Source organism: Dendrobates tinctorius, unplaced genomic scaffold, assembly GCF_039654945.1.
Source record: "Dendrobates tinctorius isolate UK_male_01 unplaced genomic scaffold, ASM3965494v1 ptg000008l, whole genome shotgun sequence".
Taxonomy (NCBI): Eukaryota; Metazoa; Chordata; class Amphibia; order Anura; family Dendrobatidae; genus Dendrobates; species Dendrobates tinctorius.
Genome location: NW_027361676.1, coordinates 12,095,613 through 12,113,639, shown reverse-complemented (window position 1 = coordinate 12,113,639; position 18,027 = coordinate 12,095,613).

The following is an 18,027-nucleotide window of genomic DNA, read 5'->3' as shown; positions in this document are numbered from 1 at the left end:
GGTCCAGGACGGCACTTACCAAGTCCAGGTAAAGGAACTGCACGACTGTGTCTGTCCTCTTTCTCCTGCGCCTGGCGCACAGCTCTGCTACATTCTGCACTGCACACCATCTACCAACTCTTTCATCTGCCTTGCGACTACGGCCCTAACTGTGCATGGCTTCTACATCTTAGCTGCACCACAACATCTGTCCCAGAGAAGCGCCACTGCAGCGCTGGTCAATCTAATCAGAAACCACAGGTGGCATCACGTATCATTCACCTATAAACGTAATTCACCCCTTTGCATGGACGCCCAGGGCCACGGAACAGGTCACCACCACCGTGACACATCCCTGTGAGACACCGGCCAGGTACAGATTAACCCCACTGCCCTAGCTGGCCACCCACACTCCATGTCAGATTCATCTTGGACTGGGGAATACACGATTTGACTTGATAACCCAGGCATGGTATGATAGAAAGAGCTACATGGACTAATGTGAAGTGTGGCCTGCTGCAGCATTCACTTTGGGTGGGGGTGCAGGAAACAAGGAAAGGGGTTCTTCCTGACCAGGAGCCAGCACTTGACGACTCAGTGCTTGCATTTTTTGAAACTTCAGAAGAGGAGGGCATATTTGCTGGAGTCTGTTTCGGCAATGTAAGCCCAAACCAGTTCCTCATGCTCCGGCTTTAAAAGCGGTTAACCCACTCCTAGAAAAGGTAGCCTTCCAGGCGTTCCGGAGACAGACTACGACACAGGCTCAACACCTCCTGCCTTAGCTGCTATTGTGCTTTTGCCACTACCAGCAGATGTACCACCACCATCAGCACCAGCTGGCCCCCCCACGCCCACATCCGCGGCCTCTTCCACCAAACTTCCAAATTAAGCACAAAATAGACACAAAATAACATCAGATATAAGGCACTGTATCAGAAGCGTACAGCTCTATTCAGTCAAAGGATAATTGTCAATCTCCTTATATATTCCATCAGTCACACAGAGACGCTTACAGGCTCAGTATGGATTACACAAGAATGTAAAAAGTAGACAAAGTGTACAGTATCAGCAGATAGCAGGTATATATAGCATAGTTTAAACATTAACAATGTACGTCTATATATCAGGAGTAGTGTTGAGCCACCCCGCTAGTGTTTTGGTTCGTCGCACAGGAGGCAAGTTCTTCGAATTTTTGTCGAACCACATTGAAAACAATGGCAGGCAAACACAATCACATACAAACACATAGAAAACAATTACAAAACACCTTAAAAGGTGTCCCAAAGCTGACAAAATGCTCAGAAGACAAAAATAACATATGGAAAAGGGCAACTACATTTAGAAAAGAGGTGGAGGAGTAAAAGGAGGAGGTGGGGGAGACACAGATATAGGCTTGTCATGCCCTTATGAAGTCAAGAAAGGCTGGACTAAAAATGTAAAATACCAACCAAAAAAAAAAAATTCTGAAATCGAACACGATCATATACCGTCGGACTTCTCGACAATAAATTATGCCAACCTCCAAACAGCATCCATGAAGGCAAAGTGTTTGCTTTCCGGGGGCAGTATGATTGCAAAGCTGAACCTTAAAGGAATGTCCAAAAGGGCACCACCAGGACTGGAGCCTGCGGCTTAATTGGACTCCACCCGGGAAGCCACAACCATGCCACCTCAAGAAAAGATGCACACATTGAAAGCTTTGTCGATTCTGTGTGTGGTGTGGTATGTCCGTTTATAGTTGTGCTAGCGATTTGTCAGCTTTATTTCGTTAACGAACGAGACTCTGGCATGCCCCCGCGGTACGCGTCAAGCTTACTAGAGGGATACGCGAGGCTCTGGCACGCGAGATCGAGCAATAACAGGTCTATCATTGCCTTACATGTCCAGGCCTGCATGCGCGCTACACTGAAAGGACCAGCTTTTGTCGCTTACAGGTGCAGATAACCCGCTGAACACCATTAGTGATGGGGATCTGTGATTCCAATTATTCCCCGCGAACGATGATTTCCCAGTAAGTGCAGGTCAACAGCAATTCCTGAATTAGGCCTAACCGGCATTCCAGAAAAAAAGCAAAACATTGTGTGTCCAAACCACAGGTGCTGTAGCATGCTTAACAGCTCGGCAGCCGTTCTCAGGCCCAGTATGGATTCGACAAGATTCTAGAAAGTTGATAAAGGGTACAGTTTCACCGGATAACATGTATATATGTAGCATAGTTTACACATTAAAAACCTAAGGGTATAGATCAGGAGGCAGGCTCAGACGGTCTCAGGCCCAGTATGGATTAGACGTGATTGGACAAAGGTGACAAAGGGTACCGTATCACTGGATAACAGGTATGTTTAGCATAGTTTACACATTAAAAATATATGTCTATAGATCAGGAGGCAGACTCAGACGTTCTCAGGCCCAGTATGGATTTGAACAGATTGTATAAAGTTGAGAAAGGGTACATTATCACTGGATAGCAGGTATATATAGCATAGTTTAAACATTTAAAATCTCCGTGTTCTCAGTATGGATTAGACAACAATCTAAAAAGTCGAAAAAAGGACATGTATTTGAAGCGTAGACCAGTATACAATTTTGGTGGTATTTTTTAATCTTCATATATATTTCTGTCTCAGGAAGACAGTCCAGATTTTCCGCAATAGGAAATGAGATGCATACAATTACTGACATAAAGTCTAGTGATTGCAGAAATCTAGGAATTACTATTCACGGGAAAAACTTTCGTCACAATTCTCAGAGGCGATGCTGACCCTCAATTAATTAGTGTGTGGAGACAGCAAAAACCTTTCTTTGTGAAGAAAGGGTTGCTGTATCGCAGTACCGTTGATCCCATCGCCGCTACTCATCTCCATCCAATTTTGATCACAGGGAGAGATGTAAACATGGTGCTCACTGCCTATCATGATCTGTCACGTAACTTTGGAGTGCAAAACACAGAAGCCACAGGCCGTAGGTGATTCTATGGGATTGGCATGAGAGGGCACATTTAAAAATGTGCTCTGGAATGTCACACGTCTGTGGGTAGGAAAACTGTGAAAGCTGATGAGAAACCACCACTGCATCTCATTGTGAGTCGACGTCCATAAGAAATGGAAGCCGTTGATCATCTGAAGCTAGATCCCGGCCAGCGGGACAGGGCATAGCTACGTCTTAACCATCATCTTCTATCAGTTCACCAAATTTGTAGTGGCAGTCCCAGTGAAGGATTTGACAGCCCACACTACACAGCGGAGGAGCAGGGAGAGGTAAACATTGCAAATGCTGGGGCCCTGCCCAAGCAAGGAGGGAACAGTCGTGGGCGTCGGTACTGGCACTGGGCCCCTCATAGTACGGCGGTGTGTCTGATGGCAGGTGTGCATCCCCACCGTCAGAGACACTTGATTGCACTATGAGGGACCCTGTGCCAGTGCCCAAGAGTCGGCCCACCCACCTGTCCAGGGCAACGGCACTCGCACGGTTGCGTGCGCTAGGTGGTGACCCAGGCAATGGGGGGAGGAGGCAGCCCAGTTAGGGAGGTTTACAAAATGGCATATGTTGAAGTGGGACATTCACCTGCTGCTAAAGGCGAAATTGGTCAAGTCCGAGGAAGAGGAGTACCAAAGAAAGCCATTTTTCTGGCAACCTATGTGTCATCAGGGTAAGGTGTGACAAAATCCTTGGAAACCCATGCATGGTTCATTTTAATGAAGGTTAGATCATCCACATTTTGGGTTGAGAGACGGGTCCTATTTTCTGTGAGGACTGATCCAGTAGCACTGAAGACTCTTTCCGATAGCACACTTGCAGCTGGGCAAGCGAGCTCCTGTAAGGCATATTGTGACAATTCAGGCCAGGTGTCCAGTTTAGCGGCCCAATAGTCAAATGGGAATGACCTGTGAGGGAGAACATCGATATGGGACGAGAAGTAGTTTGTAACCATAGTTGACAAGTGCTGTCTCCTGTCACTTTCAATCGATGCAGTATTACCAGTCGTGTGAGCGGGACTTGAAAAATCAGTCCACAACATGGTCATGAAACCCCTGTCACCAACACCACTTCTGATGTGTGCACCACCAACACCTCTTCCAAGTTGCCCCCGGCCCCTACAGCTCGTGTGAGAACCATCACCGCTGCTGTGTGCTGGAAATGCCTCAACCAACCGGTTTACCAGAGTTGCTTGTTTGTTAGCCAATATTAGGTCAAGGTTCTCCTGTGGCATGATGTTTTGGAATTTGCCTTAATAGCGTGGATCTAGGATGCTGGCCAACCAGTAGTCGTCATCGTTCATCATTTTGGCAATGTGGGGGTCCCTTTTTAGGATCTGCAAGGCATATTCTGACATGTGGGCCAATGTTCCCGGTGTTAATGATGCACTGCGAGTGCTGGGTGGAGGAGCACTTTATGGCAAATCCACATCCCTCCAGTCACGCACAAAGCCTGTACCAGACCTTGCCACGCCAACATTTTCTCTTACCCCATGAGAATCATCCTCCTCCCCTAAATAATCATCCCCATCATCATCCTCCTCCTCCTCTTCCTCTTCTTCCTCCACCTCCTCCAGGAGAGGTCCCGGAGCAGACAATGGCTGACTGTCAACAAGGCTTCTCTCCTCCTCTTCCTCCTCATCAACCTCAGCTGCAGACGCCTGCTCCTTAATGTGTGTCAAAGTTTGCCTGAGCAGACGCATAAGTGGGATGCTCATGCTTTTGATGGCGTCGTCTGCGCTTACCAGCCGTGTGCATTCCTCAAAACACTGAAGGACTTTACAGAGGTCTTTCAGCTTTGACCACTGCACACCTGTCAACTCCATATCTGCCCTCAAAGTGCATGCCCGTGTATCCTCCCACAAATGTATTACGGCCTGCCTCTGTTCGCACAGCCGCTCAACCAGGTGCAGGGTGGAGTTCCACCTTGTTGCAACGTCGATAATTAGGCGGTGCTTGGGAAGGTGGAGCAATCGCTGCAGCTTCTGCATACAACTGGAGTGTACCGGCGACCAGCGGATTTGCGAGCACAGTCTTTGAACCTTTTGGAGCAGGCCTGTTAACTCCAGATAATTATTGAGGAAGCATTGCACCACCAGGTTGAAGGTGTGAGCCAAGCAAGGTATGTGTCTGAGTTTTGAAAGGGCTATGGCTGCCACAAAATTCCGGCCGTTATCACTAACTACCTTGCCTGCCTCAAGATGTAGACTGCCCAGCCATGACTCAGTTTGTCGCTTAAAGTAGTCGGTCAGTAGCTCCACAGTGTGTCTGTCGCCCAAACTCATCATCTTCAACACAGCCTGCTGACGCTTTCCACTAGCTGATTGATAGGGGGACACCTCGTGTACAACATTGGCAGCTGCGGATGGAGTCCTCGTGCAACTGCGCTCTGTGGACGAGCTTTCGCTTCTGGAGGAGGAGGGTCGAACGCCTACAGCCAACTGTTTCCTATACCATGGGCTAGGCAGCACTGTCCCACCACTGCTGTCCCCTGTGGACCCTGCATCCACCACATTAACCCAGTGCGCAGTGATGGACACGTAACGGCCCTGGCCATGCCTACTGGACTATGCATCAGTTGTGAGGTGCACCTTTCCACTTACTGATTGCTTGAGTGCATGTACAATGCGGTCTTTCACATGAAGGTGGAGGGATGGGATGGCTTTGCGAGAAAAGAAGTGGTGACTGGGTAGGTCATAGCGTGGTAGTGGATAGGCCATGAGTTCGCGGAGAGCTACGCTTTCAACCAACCGATAGGGCATCATCTCTAAAGAGATTAGTTTGGCAATGTGGGCGTTCAAACACAGTGTACGCGGATGAGAGGATGAGTACTTTCTTGTCCTACTCATAGTCTCTGGTAGGGTGAGCTGGACTTGAGAGCTGCATATGGTCGAACTAGCGGTGTACATGCCGGACTGAGAGAGGGTTGATGATGGTGATGGAGTTGGTGTTCTTTCAGATGGCCTAGATTCAGTCTTTCGTTGCAATAACAGTGTGATTCCCTGACTGATTTGCCCTTGCGAAGACAACTCAACATTTGCTGCTTGGGGTGTGCTAACCGGTGGGCTTACAGCGGGGGAAACAATGTAGTGTTGCTGACTACCTTCTTTGGGAGCAGTTGCACATGTGGTATGTGAGTTTTGGTAGTCCGTCCACGCTTGCAAGTGCATGGTGGTTAAATGTCTTAGCATGCAACTGGTATTCAAATTTCTCAGATTTTTCCCTCGGCTAAAGGTCTTTGCGCACTTCTTACAGATAACCTTTGCCTGATCATTAGTATTTTGCTCAAAAAAGTGTCACACTGCACTCTTCCGACTAGGGAAGACAATTTGAGGCCTTGCACGCTGTGCTATTTTGACCATCTGGCCAAGCTGTCCTGCAACTCTTTTGGTTATTGTAACCTGTTTTTGGACTGCTCCGGGCCTGCCAGATAACAGCTGTTGCAATGTCGATGCCCGCTGTGGATGCTCCTCCTCCTCTTCTGAGCTATTGGCAGCGGCACCCTCTTCCCCCAATGGATGCCAATCTGGGTCAACAACTCGGTCATCCATCACCTCCTCTTCAATGTCATGTGCACCTTCCTCTGTGTCACCATGTAAGGTGGTATAGTATGCGGGAAGGGGCACCTGAGTTTCATCAGGGTCAGATTCTGGCTCAGTACACTGCGATTTCAATGTAGTGCTCTGAGTGAATGTACCAGCAGAATCATCTATCAGTGGCTGTGCATCAGTGCACTCCATGTCAGATTCTTCTTGGCCTGGGTAATTCACGATTTGACTTGATAACCCAGGCATGGTATGTGAAAACAACTCCATGGAGTAATCTGTAGTGTGGCCTGCCGCATCCTTCGATTTTGGTTGGGGTGAAGGACACAAGGAAAGTTGTGGTTCATGACCATGAGCCTCCAATGACAACTCAGTGCTTTTATTTTTTAAAATTTCAGAAGAGGAGGCGATAGAGCTGGAGGCTGAGTCAGCAATGTAAGCCAAAACTTGTTCTTGAAGCTCCGGCTATAAAAGCGGTTTACCTACTCCCAGAAAAGGGAGCCTTCAAGTCCTTGTGGAGGCAGACGATGACACAGGCTCAACACCTCCTGCATTAGGTGATATTTTGCTTTTGCCACTACCAGCAGATCCACCACCAACACCATCATTACCAGCTGCCAACCCCCGCCCACTTCCACCACACTTCCTCATTTTTGGGGAAAATGTACCCAAAAAACCAACAACTCTATGGTCCTGTAAAACAAGGTACAAGGTGTATATAGTAGTGGGGAGAATTGGAATCTCTCTAGACTTCAGGACACAGTTGGATACTGTCAGGCCCTGTTTATATTACACCGCAATGTGACAGTCAGATTCTGTATGGTCTTAGAAAGGTGTATAGAGGACTGTTGAGAATTTGAATCTCTCTAGACTTCAGGACACAGTTGGATACTGTCATTCCATGTTTATATTACACCGCAATATGAGAGGCAGATTCTGGATGGTGTAAGAAAGGTGTATAGAGGACTGGTGAGAATTGGAATCTCTCTAGACTTCAGGACACAGTTGGATTCTGTCAGGCCCTGCGTATATTACACCGCAATGTGACAGGCAGAAATTGCCTAGTGTATGACAAACTACAAGGTGTATATAGAATTGGGCAGAATTGGAATCTCCCTTGAGTGTAGGTCTGTAAGAACGGACAAACTCCTCGGCTTTTCCTTACAGAGTCACACACGTATATAGCTTCAATTTGGCCATGATAACAGCCGTTACACGGTACTGAGAGAGGAGCGTACACGTACACCGCTGTACGGTGTATGTAAAATTGTCAAGCTCCGTGTTTTTGTATACGGAATGATACACGCTGTCTCTCTCTAGTTTTGAATGTAATCAAACAGCAAATATACTAAACTGTTTGAAAAACGGACAAAACTATAAGGTGTAGGTCTGTAAGAATGGACAAACTCCTCGGCCTTTCCTTACAGAGTCACACATGTACATAGCTTCAATTTGGTCATGATAACAGCCGTTACACGGTACTGTGTGAGGAGCGTACACCGCTGTACAGTGTGTGAAAAAATGAACGCTCACTACCTCACCAGGCAAAACAATACAATTTGGATTGCTTTTAAAAAAGCAGTTTGAATACCAGTGTGCACACAGCAATGCAGCTAGCCTTAAAAGGCAGGCTAATCACCACCAGCGCTGCTGCACAAAAGCAAAAATCTTCACCTTTCACTGCACAGTAACTACAGTGAAAAGCGCTAGCAGCAGAAGCAGTTTTTTTTTCTTTTTGCCTTCCTAACGCTCTCCCTACAGAATCAGCAGCAGCAGCTGTCCCTATTCTGAGATCATCATGAGTAACATGGCGGTCGGTGCGCAAGCCCTTTTATACCCCCTGTGATGCCCCACAAAGCAAGCCAATCACTTGCATGCCCTTCTCCAAGATGGTGGTGACCACTGCCTATGTCATCACGTTGCCCACAGTGTCCATTCTTCCTGATTGGCTGAAAAAGGAAGCTAAAGCATCTTTTGAAACGCGACTTTGGTGCTAAAGTCACCGACCTCGTGGCCGACCTCACGCTAAGTTCGGATTTCGTTTCATGAAACCCGACTTTGGCGAAAGTCGGGGACTTTTGAATTTGTTCGACCCGTTCCGCTCAACTCTAGCTGTAGGTGTTCGACCCTCCTCCTCCTCCAGAAGCGAAAGCTCGTCCACAGAGTGCAGTCGCACGAGCACTCCATCCGCAGCTGCCAGTGTTGCACATGAGGTGTCCCACTATCGAACAGCTAGTGGTAAGTGTCAGCAGGCTGTGTTGAAGATGATGTGTTTGGGCGACAACAGACACACCACGCAGGTAGTGGCCGACTACTTTAAGCGACAAACTGAGTCATGGCTGGGCAGTCTACATCTTGAGGCAGGCAAGGTAGTTAGTGATAATGGCTGGAATTTTGTGGCAGCCATAGCCCTTTCAAAACTCAGACACATACCTTGCCTGGCTCACACCTTGAACCTAGTGGTGCAGTGCTTCCTCGATAAATATCCAGAGTTAACAGGCCTGCTCCATAAGGTGCGAAGACTGTGCTCGCACATCCGCCGGTTGCCCGTACACTCCAGTCGTGTGCAGAAGCTGCAGCGATTGCTCCATCTTCCCAAGCACCGCCTAATTATCGACGATGCAACAAGGTGGAACTCCACCCTGCACATGGTTCAGAGGCTGTGTGAACAGTGGCAGGCTGTAATGCATTTGTGAGAGGATACACGGGCAGGCAGTTTGAGGGCAGACATTGAGTTGTCTGGTTTGCAGTGGTCGAAGCTGAAAGACCTCTGTAAAGTCCTTCAGTGTTTTGAGGAATGCACATGGCTGGTAAGCGCAGACGACGCCATCATAAGCATGAGCATCCCACTTATGCGTCTGCTCATGCAAACTTTGACGCACATTAAGGAGCAGGCATCTGCAGCCGAGGAGGAAGAGGAGGAGGGAAGCCATGATGACAGTCAGCCATTGTCTGCTCACGGAACTCTCCTGGATGAGGTGGAGGAAGAAGAAGAAGAGGAGGAGGAGGATGGGGATGATTATTTAGGGGAGGATGCTTCTCAGGGGGCAAGAGAAAATGTTGGCGTGGCAAGGTCAGGTACAGGGTTTGTGCGTGACTGGAGGGATGTTGATTTGCCAGAAAGTGCTCCTCCACCCAGCACTCGCAGTGCATCATTGACACCTGGAACATTGGTCCACATATGTGATTACGCCTTGCAGATCCTAAAAAGGGACCCCTGCATTGCCAAAATGATGAACGATGACGACTACTGGTTGGCCAGCATCCTGGATTCACGCTATAAAGGCAAATTCCAAAACATCATGCCACAGGAGAGCCTAGAGCTAATATTGGCTAACAAACAAGCAACACGCTTAAACCGTTTGTTTGAAACATTCCCAGCTCACAGCGGTGGTGATGGTTCTCCCACGAGCTGTAGGGGGCAACATGGAAGAGGTGTTTGTGGTGCACACAGCCAAAGTGGCGTTGGCCACAGGGGTTTCATGACCATGTTGTGGATAGATTTTTCAAGTACCGCTCACACGACTGGTAATACTGCATCGATTGAAAGTGACAGGAGACAGCACTTGTCAACGATGGTTACAAGCTACTTCTCCCATATCGATGTTCTCCCTCACATGTTATTCCCCTTTGACTATTGAGCCTGTAAACTGGACACCTGGCCTGAATGGGCACAATATGCCTTACAGGAGCTCGCTTGCCCTGCTGCTAGTATGCTATCCGAAAGAGTCTTCAGTGCTACTGGATCATCTTGATAGAAAAAAGGACCCGTCTGTCGACCCAAAATGTTGATGATCTAACCTTCATTAAAATGAACCATGCATGGGTTTCAAAGGATTTTGTCCCACCTTCCACTGCTGACACGTAGGTTGCCAGAAAAATGGCTCGCTTTTGTCCTCCTCTTCCTCGGACTTCTCCAATTCCTCCATTTGCAGCTGCTGAATGTCCAACATCAACATATGCCATTTTTTCAACCTCCCTAACTGGGCTGCCTCCCCCCCAGGGCTGGGTCACCACCTGGCGCACGCACCCATGCGAGTGCCGTTGCCCTGGACAGGTGGGTGGGCCTACTCTTGGGCGACGGCACTGGCACAGGGTCCCTCATAGTACAATCAAGTATCTCTGACGGTGGGGGTGCACACCCGCCGCCAGACACACCAGCGTACAATGAGGGGCCCTGTGCCAGTACCGCCGCCCACGAGTGGGTTCTCCCGCTTGCTCAGGGCCCCAGCACTTGCAATACTTACCTCTCCCTGCTCCACCGCTGTGTAGTCTGGGCTGTTAAATCCTTCTCTGGGACAGCCAATACAAATTTGGTGAACTGATAGATGATGGTTAAGAAGTAGCTATGCCCTGTCCTGCTGGGCTCTATCTTCAGATGATCAATGGCTTCCATTTGTTATGGACGTCGACTCACAATGAGATGCAGTGGTGGTTTATCATCAGCTTTCACGGTTTTCCTACTCACAGACGTGGGACATTCCTGCCCACATTTTTAAATGTGTCCTCTCATGCCAATCAAATAGAATCACCTACGGCCTGTGGCGTCTGTGTTTTGCGCTCCAAAGTTACCTGACAGATCATGATAGGCAGTGAGGACAATGTCTACACCTCTCCCTGTGATCACAATTTGATGGAGATGAGTAACGGTGATGGGATCCACGGTACTGCGATACAGCAAACCTTTCTTCACAAGAACTGTTTTCACTGTCTCCACAGACAAAGTAATTGAGGGTCAGCATCGCCTCTGAGAATTCTCCTGGGAGTTTTTCCCATGATTAGTAATTCCAAAATTTGTGCAATCACTCGACTTTCCTTCTGTACTTGTATCCATCTCATTTCCTCTTGCAGAGAGTCTGGACTGTCTTACTGAGACTGAAATATATATGAAGAATGAAAAATACCCCAACAGTGTATACTGGTGTACGCTTCAAATACATTACCTTTTTGTACTTTTTGGATTCTTGTCTAATCCATACTGAGGCTGTGAGTGTGTTTGTCTGACTCCGGAAATATGCACGGAGATTTTTAATGTTTAAACTATGCTATATATACCTGGTATCCAGTGATACCATACCCTTTCTCAACTTTCTACACTCCTGTCGAATCCATACTGGGCCTGAGACCGTCTGAGTCTGCCTCCTGATATAAAGACATAGATTTTTAATGTGTAAACTATGCTACATATATACCTGTTATCCGGTGATACTGTACCCTTTCTGAACTTTCTACAATCTTGTCGAATCCATACTGGGCCTGAGACCGTCTGAGTCTGCCTCCTGATATATAGAAATAGATTTTTAATGTGTAAACTATGCTACATATATACCTGTTATCTGGTGATACTGTACCCTTTCTCAACTTTCTACAATCTTGTCAAATCCATACTGGGCCTGAGACCGTCTGAGTCTGCCTCCTGATTAGAGATGAGCGGTGTTCGAGTTGACCTATTCGCCAAGTTCAAGTTCGAGCTGTTTTAGGCGGTGTTCGAGACGTTCATCGAACTCGAACACTTTGCTTAAAATTCGGCTGTTCGAGGTTCCGTTCAAGAACGGTTCGTTCACCAAAAGCGTAACTTTATTTCCACATTAATAATGGTGGAATAATGGTTTTCAATGTTAATAGACAGTTTCATGGCATAGTAGCGGTGTCTGGTAGCCAGCGGTGTAGTACACCTGTCAAGGAGCTACACTGTGTGTGTTTCTAATAATTTTTTACTGCATCTTGTCCAGAAAATCCTTTTGGGCCTTGTAGCACTGTCTGCTACTCAGCAGAGGAGCCCACCCGTGAACCTAGCTATGCTGCCTGTTTATGAAAGAACCAGTTTTTGACTGCATTTAGCCCAGTTAATACTTTGGACCTAGTAACTGTGTCTGCTACTAAGCAGAGGAGCCCACCCGTGAACCAAGCTGTGCCGCCTGTTTATGTAAGAACCATTTTTTAACTCCATTTAGCCCAGTGAATACTTTGGGCCTAGTACTTGTGTCTACTACTCAGTAGAGGAGCCCACCCGTGAACCTAGCTATGCCGCCTGTTTATGTAAGAACTGCGTGCTACTCAGCAGGGGAACCCAGCTGTTAAGCAAGCTACAGCACCTGTGGTTTGGACACTTAATTTTTTCACATTCTTTCTGGAATGCCGGTTAGGCCTAATTCCGGAATTCCGGTTGACCTGCACTTTTTTATCTTTTCAGGGTGCAGTTGGGCCCAAATGGTTCTGTAAACTGTGGCCTCTGTTCACACGGGATGCATTATAGTTAGCACTGGGCAGCCCCCCTATATGGTGTTACTAGGAGGCTGTGAACCATATGCTCTGCATTCCCTGTGTGAACACTGCCACTTACGGATTATTTTTTTGCACTGGTGTGCCACGCGGCCATCCCTGATTGTAGGCTGGCTGTTTCATTAGGTATTATTGCACCTGTGCAGTTGCCATTTTACTTGGGTCCGCTGCACCCTGATTGCATTTGTATTGAGACCTGTCTATACAGGTAAGCATCTCTGCCTGTTTTTGTTTTTTTCTCAAATATTGGAGGATTTTTTTCTCTGTTCTGTAGTTTTCATAATTTATGGTGGGAAGTCCGACGGTATATGATCGTCTTCGATTTTAGAATTTTAGATTTTTTTTATTTTAAATTTTTAGTCAAGCCTTTCTTGACTTTATAAGGGCATTACATGCCTATATCTGTGTCTCATCCTCCTCCTTTTACTCCTCCACCTCTTTTCTATATGTAGTTGCCCTTTTCCATGTGTTATTTTTGTCTTCTGAGCATTTTGTCTGCTTTGGGACACCTTTTAAGGTGTTTTGTAATTGTTTTCTATGTGTTTGTATGTGTTTGTGTTTGCCTGCCATTGTTTTCAATGGGGTTCGACGGTGTTCGTCAAACATTCAACGAACATTCGACGAACTTGCCTCCTGTTTGACTAACCGAACCGAACTCCAACACTAGCGGGGTGGCTCAACACTACTCCTGATATATAGACGTACATTTTTAATGTTTAAACTATGCTATATATACCTGGTATCTGGTGATACTGTACTCTTTCTGCCAGGAAGTACTCCTTCACCCACCACTCTAAGTGTATCATTAACACCTGGAACATTGGCCCACATGTGTGATTATTTCTCGCGGATCTTCTTTTTATATTGTGGTGTGATCCATCCTGAGCATGTGAGAGTCTGTTGGTTACTCCTGCAACTTATATGTAGATTTAAAAATTACTCCAACACTGTATACAGCTCTACGCTTGTGATACATTACCCATTTACAGCTTTTTAGATTCTGGTCTAATCCAAACTGATCAAGTGAGGGTCTGTTTCTGACTGTGGAAATAAATACTGAGATTGACAATGACCCCAACATGCGTAAAAGTGTCTCTGCCGGTGGGAGGGCCGGGCCCACTATATATGGAGCATTATTTGGGCCCATAAGACAGTGGAGCTTCATCCATGGGGACCAACATATACTGTAGCATTATGTGGAGCTCATCATATACTGTATCGAACATTATATGGGACCAACGATTCTGTATGGAGAAATATATGGGCCTCATTACTCTGTATAGTGCACTATGCGGTGGCCATAATACTGTATGGAGTAATATACTGTCCGTTTTTGGAGCTATTGGAGAATTTAAAATGGATATCAGTCATGTGATGTAAGAAGCGCAGTACTTTTCATTGTACTATACCGCTATTTCTCTGCCGTATCAGAGGATCATGAATTGTGGCATGTGTTAAAGGAGCCCATTGACACTCTTTGGCCCTGGGCCCACGAAAATCTGGATCCAGCCCTACCCCCCACACAACTTTAGCCAAATAACCCTCAGTTTTCAATGCCTAACTATTATTATAAAGTAAATTAAGGTTGACAAGCTTAAGTAATAAGAATTGATGTTTTTGGCATTAAAATGGGCACTGTAGGTGTGTTTCATGTCCTCCACTCACTGCCGACTTTTCTTCCTCTTTGACTTGCATTGGGTTTCGTGTTTCAATCGGCCTTCGACTTTTCACGATAATCAGCCGATTTCGTTTGACTCGACTTTTGCGAAAGTCGGGTTTCATGAAACCCGACTCGAACCGAAAAAAAGGCAAAGTCGCTCATCTCTAGATATCACAGAGTGCAATTACCCGAGATTAATGCAGCACACTAAAAACTGCAACATTGCCTAGTCAGTACTGTCTGCGATTGGGGTGCAAAAGTCCTTGGAGATCCATGACTTGTTCATCTTGATGAAAGTTAGGTGGTCTACACTTTCAGGGAACAGCTGGCTGCACTTATCCATCAGGACACAACCATCAGTGCTGAAGACACGTTTTGAGAGAACACTGGCTCTTGGTCATGTTAAAACGTCCAAGGCATGAGGGGTAAGCTCAGGCCACTCATCCATTTTTGAAGACCAAAATGTGAAAGGGTACAAACCCTCCATAATGGTATTGATATTCAGTTCTAGATACTCCTGCACCATCCTCTCCTTTCGTTCACTACGTGTCAGACTTGGACTCTGTTGTGCTAGTGCATGAGCTGGTCTAAAAAAGTGTCAAAGGACTCACAGAAATTTCTTCTTCCACTTCCACTTCTGCAGCTTTTTGTTTATTGTATATGGAGGTAGCTGCTTCTAGTTGGCACCTGTTCACATTAGCTTGGAAGTGTCAGTCAGTGTTTTTGTCATTATATATTAGCTTTCTGACAGAGTACTCCACCCATATAGTATAGAATGGGGAAAGACAACCAAGCCTTCAGGAAAATCAATCATTAATATAGTAAGAGCTGAGGTTAAAAATTGATTTTTTTTGAATTATGCAATTTTATTATGATAATTGAATGTCATTTTATTATGATAATTGAATGACATTCAATTATCATAATAAAATTGCATAATTCAAAAAAATCAATTTTTAGACTCAGGTTTTACTATATTATAGAGTGCTCCACTCTTCAGCACGTGAGGGGGATGCAGGTGGAGATGTTACATTGGATTGAGAAAGTTTTGTTGTGTTCATTCTCTCAAATCGGTCAAAAGCAACAGACATGTCCGCTTACATTACAGCTGACGGCGGGCTCTCATTCAGTGTGACTGGAATGGGTAAAGAACCCAAAGTTCTTCGGTTGGAACTGCATCAGAATATTTGGAACGGTAACAGAGGAGGATGAAGACGCAGCAGATGTGATTGATGAGGCGGCTAATGGTGGTTGAGGTCCACTGGTTCGCAATTTAGTGCGTTGGTATTCCCAGAGTAACGCATGTTGATTGCATATTTGAAGGTTCATACATGTAGTATTCAAATTATTACGCTTTTTCCCTCTACTCAGTTTTTATTTGCAAAGTTGGCAGATTACGTGAGTATGGCCGGTTTCACATTAGCGCTTTTTAAGCGCACGCACGGCTGGGGGTAGCTCCGCCCCCGAGCCGGCTCTCTGCCCGGCGTGCCCGCCCCTTGCTTGTAGCGCCGCCTACTAGCGGACAGCGGCGCCTGCGATCGGCGCACCCTATCTTTAGCATAGGGTGCGCAGATCGTGCGCAGGCCGTGCGCTAGTTGCGCTTTGACCTGCGCTGCGCACTTTTGACGGTGCGCCGTGCGCGCCAAAATCAAACTTTTCGGATTTTGGCGCGCACGGCGCACCGTCAAAAGTGCGCAGCGCAGGTCAAAGCGCAACTAGCGCACGGCCTGTGCACGATCTGCGCACCCTATGCTAAAGATAGGGTGCGCCGATCGCAGGCGCCGCTGTCCGCTAGTAGGCGGCGCTACAAGCAAGGGGCGGGCATGCCGGGCAGAGAGCCGGCTCGGGGGAGGAGCTACCCCCGGCCGTGCATGCGCTTAAAAAGCGCTAATGTGAAACCGGCCTTAGCTCATTCTTTGTGGAGTCAAAAAAGGCACAGGTTAGGAAACCCTTGCCACCCCTGCAAGCAGCAGAACTGTGAACGCTGCTGGTCACAGCCACAGTTGTGGCTGAGGATGCCTTGCTCATTGTGGCTGCATTACTATGTGATGGCAACATATGGCACAATGTAACCTCAACATTCTCCTCCTCAGCAGTGTGTCGCTGTGTTCAAGCCAGCTGGGATCTACCACCTCCTCCTCATCAACCTCTGTGTTATCACATTCCTTACCCTTAAAGTCACCCTCCTCTTCCTGCCCTAACATCACAGTACAGTCTGTGTGAGCCTGATGTATCTGAGTCCCATCAGGATCACCTCCCCCTCCATGGCTTAATGTCTAGTGATAACTGTCACGATGCTGCTCCAACCCTAGTTTGTCCTGCCCCGGATTCAAGCTAAAAAAATGTTTGGCATAGGTACAGATTTCCTTCTTTTGAATCTGAAGTTTTTGAGTACACTTCTGATGCCCATGGCATAGAACGTGAACAGCGCTTCAGACTCACCCATCTATGGTTCCCTACAGTCAGTTGTACATTTGGAGAGTTGTGATGTGGGGGGAAGCAATGGTAATTTGGCTGTCACCTATTTGGACTGTACTGGGTATTATGTTGAGGTAGAGGAAGAGGAGGAAAGGCCACTTGAAGCGGTGCTTGCCATACACTAAAGCACATGCTCTTTCTGGGCCTCATCAACAATGCATTCCACTGTGCATCTGTCAAAGAAAGGTAGCGTAGTAGCCTGTCCAGTAACAGAAGTTGTCAGTTTTCTTTGTGTAGGATGTGATGTTGCTGGATCACTAGTGCTTTCAAAAACATTACTACCTACGCCACGTCCACCTTGAACACCAAGCCTAATCCCTCTTCCCCCACGACCTCACTTTTTCCCAGTCATGTTGCTCAAATAGTGTGGTAGAAGAACAGTATTAGCAACAAACAATTAGATCTTAAACTCTGCACCAGCTCTGCAAACAGCTGAAAATTAGCTACAGTAAATGGCAAAGTGAAATATGGCATGCTGAATCGTGGTAGTCACAGAAGAAATAATTGTTTGAGTATGGATGAGGCCTGTATGCCAAATAATATTTGTTCAAAACAATTTTAAAATTAGATCTCCCCTACTGCACGACGTTAGTAACACAAGAAATATTTTTGGGCCTGTGGATGAGGCTTGTATAACATTGACTATATGATACAAACAATTTGAAAGTGAGATGTTCTCTACTGTATGACATTAGTAAAAGAAGAAATATTTTCCCTTCACCCATGACAGCACACCTGAGAGAGGGATCCGCCCCCGCCAGGACAGGAACCTACTGAAATATAAGGGGCGGCACCTCTCCCCCGCTTCAGTAGGGTTCCTGTCCTGGAACGGGATCCCAGTCTGACAGTGGCGGTGCCTGTCATGGAAGAAGATGGACCCAGGGTTGTCCCGGCATGGGAAGAGCAGGTCTGCTTACCTGCAGCGCTGGCCGTCGGTGGCCTGGAAGCGCAGGCCCCGGGGATCCTCCTGCAGGCCCTGGGTTTGTGTGAGTGCGGTAAGGCAGCCCTGACAGCGAGGCGCTCCTCCATGCCTCCCTCCCCCTGCGCGTGCCCGATCCTTCTCCCTGAGATGATAGGGAAAGCCTTCCTTCCTCCTCAAAAAGGAGAT